Genomic DNA, 5,931 nt, shown 5'->3' with positions numbered 1-5,931 from the left:
ATGAGCAGCCGGCAGCCAGCGTGAGGGGCCGGCACGAGCTGCGGTGAGCGGCCGACTGACGACTGGTGACCGAGAGCCTCAGCCAGAGGGAGCGCAAGGCTCATAATACCAGCATGGGCCAGGGAGCTGTGTCCTACACAACTGGACTGAGAAGCAACGGCTTGAACCAGGGGGGGGCGGAGGGAGGTGGAAGAAGGGGGAAGAAAAAAAAAAGAATTTGGAAAAATAAAGACATACTAATAGACATGACTAGTTTACATTCCTATATATCTTTTTGTGGCATCAGAAAAACACTTGTTATAGTTGGCAGTTCTATGGGATAGATTCAATTCTAAGCTGCTAAACTACTGTGTTTCCCTGAAAATAAGACCTAGCTGGACCATCAGCTCTAATGTGTCTTTTGGAGCAAAAATTAATATAAGACCTGGTAATACTGGTACAAACTGAAAAAATAAAAAAATTATTTTAAAAAATCTGAAAGTTTTAGTTCTAAGTACCTGAGAATGGGTGGGGAATAAGGGTGTAACTATAGGTCACGTAACTGAAGAAAAAATTATTGTAACAAACTGAAGCAATATAATTTGCTATGACAATTACCCTGTATAAAAGATGCATTTTGTGATGGTTTCAGCAGATCTTTTGTTTTTGGTTCCAATATGATTTTATTTTTTTATTAAATGTATTGGGATGACATTGGTTATATAGGATTCAAGTGTACAATTCTGTATTGCATTGTGTGTTGCATTGCAGCCAAAGTCAAATTTCTTTCTGTCACCATGTATTTGACCCCCTTTACCCTTTTCTACCTCCTCCCTCCCCTCCTTACCCTCTGGTAACCACTAAACTGTTGTCTGTGTCTATGAGTTTTTGTTTGTTGCTTTCAATTTTATATCCCACATATGAGTGAAATCATATGGTCTTCGACTTTTTCTAACTTAATTCATTTAGCATGATCTCAAGATCCACCCATGTTGTCACAAATGGCAGTATTTCGTCTTTTCTTATGGCCGAGTAATACTCCATTGTATATATGTACCACATCTTTTTTATCCAGTCATCTATCAGAGGACACTCTAGTTTCCATGTCTTGGCCACCGTGAATACTGTTGCAATGAACATAGATACATATATCTTTACAAATAAATGTTTTCAGATTTTTGGGGTAGACACCAGAAGAGGGATTGCTCGTTCGTGTTCAGATTAGCAGCATTAGGGAGCACCCATGTACACCTGGACCTTGAATTTATATTTAGTATATTGATAGAGTTCTAATTGTGTGTAGATTTTTTTGTGCATGTTCACAAAGAACAGTTGAAAATTATGTATTACAATATACGTAACTAACTTCTTCTATTAGTGAATCATTGTTATTTTACCATTTCCCAAAGAGGATGTTGTGGGTTTTCCATTATAGCTTTTCTTAATAACCCTGATTTTGGGGGCTTAGTAAATCTATCTTGAGTTTGTCTAGTGGCAGACGAGCTCATTCACCTCCTAAAGCCTGTCACTATTGTTTACTAATTTGAGGTAGACACTTGAACACAGTCACTAAGGAACTGTATTTATGTGGGTAGAGCTGGACGCAACCCAACTGTCAAGTTAGTATTATTAAGAGATTTCATTTCCTGACATGAAAAGGAATCAGTGTCAAAGAGTTTAGCATCATGGAAAGCTAAACTTAGAAAGATCTTCAAGAACCATCTAGCCAACTCTCCCATTTTAAAATGAAGGATTCCTAGCCCAGAATCTTGGCTGAGGTCATCCATTCAGAGACAAGGACAGTGCTGAACGGATGGACGATGGTCACTGTCTCTGCAGCAGCCCTTCGTCCCCACAGCCTGCTCCTTTCATCTCTTTTTACCTGGCCTTCACTTGTCAGTGGATTTAAATGGTGTTCTCAAAAGTTATCGTTTTATCCTTAATTAGTGGCCTAGTATATCCATTCCAAACTATAGTTTTAGGCACCACTCTTCCTAAAGCTCTCTGCTTCCTTTGCTTTTAGACAAAGCATCTCCTACTTTTGGCTAACTCTTCTGGTTTCTTTTCCCTTAACTGGAAATTCTGCCATTTATCAGGATTCTACCATTGCACCTCTTCTGTTCTCTATACCATTGTCCTTACTGTGCTTTAGAATAACTGAGTCTTCAAAGTGCAGACTGTGGAATACCATTCCCAGAATGTCTCAGTCGTTAGGTCTGACACATTTTTAGGTTGGCCCTGGCAGGATGCCCAGAGGCTCTTGGAAATTTATGTCTAAAATGCCAGACAGGGATTAGAGTGGGAGATCAAGTCTTACTACTTACACTTACTACTGGCCTAAAGACAGATGAAATCCTCATGAAGAGTCGAACGGCTGTCTCTGGGCCATCTCTGGGCCTTCTGCCCCTATATAGCCCCAGGTCCTTGTGAAAAGGTAGATTTCCTGTTCTACCAGTCAGCTCACTTTGGGCCTGGGGCCTGGGATCCGCCCATTTCAGAATCACACACTAAAACTTGAATATAGAGCTTTCAAACTATTCTAGCCCCAAAGTCCATGCTCCTTTTCATTCCCCCAGTATTCCAGTGCAGCAGGGCCAACTGAGTAAACCCAGAGCTCCCCACAGACCCACCTGCTTAGAGGGGCCAGAAGCAGAAAGTAGAGCAGGCAGGGGACCTTCCCCTTCATCCACTGAGTTCACTACCGGGAACCCGTGCACTCTCCTAGCGTGCTATTGAGAAGCTGTGCACCAGCTCTTCTCCTGGTTCTGTGGAACCAAAAGCAATTCAGGGCAATGTGTTCATCACAATTCTTCACCCCAAAATAGAAAGCTCAGTGGGGCTTGCTTTCATGAAATTTTACCTGTATTAGCAAAAGAGTTAATGAAGAAACTAGTAAGATAAATCACCTTAAATTCAGTGTTTTAAAATCTAATAATTTCTGTTAGAGAAATGGATATATTTTTCCTCTTGGAGATGTAAACTAACAAGTAATGGTGGAGTTACAAGGTTTTGCACCTTGGGAGGATTAGGGAGTCTCAAGGAAGTACATCTGGTTGGACAACCCCTTCAAGTCTTGCTTTAGTTTCCATTCGGTCACGAAACAAACCTATCCCTGTAAATGTATGCACAGTTCCTTTGCACATTATACTCCATCTTTCCAACTCGATTGATTTTTCCAAGTAGACAAAGGCTAAGGATACAAGTATGCTTATTGGTTGCTGCTAAGCTCATTTTAAGTGTATTTTATAATAAGGGCGTGTTGAGACTGAAACAACCCTGCACTTGCCCAATGGGCAAGAAGTCTTAGGAGTTACTCAGACTGAAACGTATTAATAGTAAAACAGAAGATGAGGAGGAGATAAACACTGTGCCTGCATTCCTCCGTGAACACATTAAAATTACAACTAAATTACAGAACAATTCGCCTGGAGAACCATCTGAAGTCCAGCCAAATGGAAGTCCTATAACTAAAAATATAAAGAAAAAGCCACGACGGGGCAGAGACGCAGGATGGGCCTCGCATCTGCATGTGGCAGTTGAGAATAAGATGGATATCTTGGCCACAGAGGTTCCCCCTGGTGGAGCGAGGGACCACAACCCCGCACACCAGGCTCCCCAGCCTGGAGTACTAGTGCCAAGAGGACAAGGCCCCCCAACCACAACAATCTGGCTATGAAAATCAGTGGGGATTCCAACCATTTGGATGGGCCAGAAGGCTGTGGGAAAATCAGGCGTCCTCTTAAACGGCCCACGCACAGACTAGCTCGCTCGCAGGCACTCACCTTGGGCTCCAGCGGAGGGATGGTGACTCGGGGGGCCTCAGAGACATACGGGGGGTGGGGGCAGACAGGTGTGTGTCTTTGGGGGCAACACTAGAGGATAGTCAGCATTTTCCCGGTGAGGGGTCCATCTTCTGTGCAGACAGCAGGCAGGCGCCATCTTTCCTGTGTTGAGCCCGCCCCCTCTGGCCAAATCTGAATCTGATTGGCTTGGTGAGCTCTGCTGCTCCACCCTGCTGACTCACCGGGGACCCCAACCCCGCCAACTCATATACCTCCAGAGGCACTTTTTACAGCAAGCAGCCAGCTCCACCCACATTGCACTCTTGCTTGTAAAGCTTTTGGAGTCTGCAGGACCCGGGCAGGTAGCAACTGGCCTCTGTGTGCTCTGAGACTTGTGCTGAGTTGCTCCAGGCTCAGCACTGGCACCAAACCAGAATTTACATTAACCTGGTGACCACAACTCTTTCCACTCTAGTGACTCCCTTTTCCCATCTAGCTTTATCCTAAAAGCAGTTGATATCCTTTGGGTAGGGGTGAAAGTAACCCTAGGAAAGGGGTCCACCATTTTTATTCTCGATGAGGGAAGGATGAGATGAGGCTTGGAGGCAAGGATAGTTAGGTACTGAATTTCAGGTGTGAGAGAAACTGGAACCAAAATCTTAAGAACAGGCAAAGAAGCAATCTCAGAAAGCAAGCAAGAGCCTGGAAATGCCCAGCTGACTGTGGGGGTGGGGGGCAGCAAGAACATTCACAGGGAACACCCCCAGCAGGCCTGACCCTAGAGAAGTGAAAGGGACCGGGGAGCAGGGTCTGCGGACTACTCCAGGCAGTGATGGTGAGGGTGCTGAGTGCATTTAAAATGAAGGAGGACTGAGTTACTCGTAGTAGGAAAAAAGGAGAAGAAATATATCAAAATAAGTTTAGGGAATTAAAAGTCAGGTGAGTGATAAGGACTGCTGAAATTTAGAGATGCACGATTTTTTTGTATTTTTGTTTTGTTTTTCGTTTTTTTTTTTTTTTTTTTTTTTTTTTTTTTGAATGAGAGAGCTAGGGATAGAAAGGAGAAGCCAAAACCATGAAAAGCTTTGGTGGAATCATCTATTTTGGGGTAAGAGAGAAAGAATCTCGCATTTGCTATGGAATGAATGTTTGTGTACTCCTTCCCTCCATTCATATGTTGAAATCTTAACCCATAAGCTGCTAGTTTTGGGAGGTGGGAATGAATGGGATCAGTGCCCTTATAAAAGGAACCCCAGAGAGATCCTTAGCCCCTTGGGCCCTGTGAAGTTACAGTGAGAAAACAGCTGTCAGTGAGGAAGCGGGTGCTCAAAGACACCGAATCTGATGGCACCATGAGCCTGGACTGCCCAGCCTCCAGAACTGTGAGAAACAAATGTTTCTTCTTTATAAGCCACTCAGTTTAGTCCGAACAGACTAAGACACCGCCCCTGCTCCAGCGTCCAAAAAAGCTGAGACCAGGTGCTGAGGAAACATATCTATAGATGGATGGCCAAAAAGGAAGCACTATTTAGCTAGCGCTTTTCTTGTTAGAGTAGCTATTTAGTAAATGCTTCTCTTTTCTTTTACTCATTGTCTTCATTCAAGTGGGGCCAGCTGGGAGCTGCTGGGGACACTAAAACATTTGGAAAATTAAGCAGAGGTGGAAGTGATATTTGCCAACCCTCCTTTCAGTAGGTTTGTAGTTTGATAAATCATTTGGATACAGGAGGTCCAAGCTTTGTCTCAGTCACTTCATGTAGCTTGAAACCTTAGAGTCCTGGGGGCTCAGGGCTGGTTCATCAGCTCAGTAAGGTCATCAGGCCCAGGTTCTTTCCATCCTTCCACAGACATCATCCTCAGGCTAATTGCCAGGCAGCTGCCACAGTTGCAGGTGTTACCCATAGACACAATAATGTCCAAGGGTAGAAGAGCATCTCAGGAGCAATGGAAGCAAATGTCCCCAACAGACTTCTCTTCACATTCTCCTGGCCAATTTTGGGTCATATACTGATTCCAAAATCATCCCTGGCAAGAAGGTAGGGTTGCCTTTAGGTCAACGGCACCCACCCAGGAAAGGTCAGCTTCCTTAGGTACGTGGTGACTGGAGGAGGAAGAGTTACCAGAACAAAATCTAGGCCTGCTAGGAAGGAAACAGTAGATGCTGGCTCAG

Source organism: Rhinolophus ferrumequinum, chromosome 16 (assembly GCF_004115265.2).
Source record: "Rhinolophus ferrumequinum isolate MPI-CBG mRhiFer1 chromosome 16, mRhiFer1_v1.p, whole genome shotgun sequence".
Classification (NCBI taxonomy): Eukaryota; Metazoa; Chordata; class Mammalia; order Chiroptera; family Rhinolophidae; genus Rhinolophus; species Rhinolophus ferrumequinum.
This window is presented reverse-complemented; position numbering follows the sequence as displayed.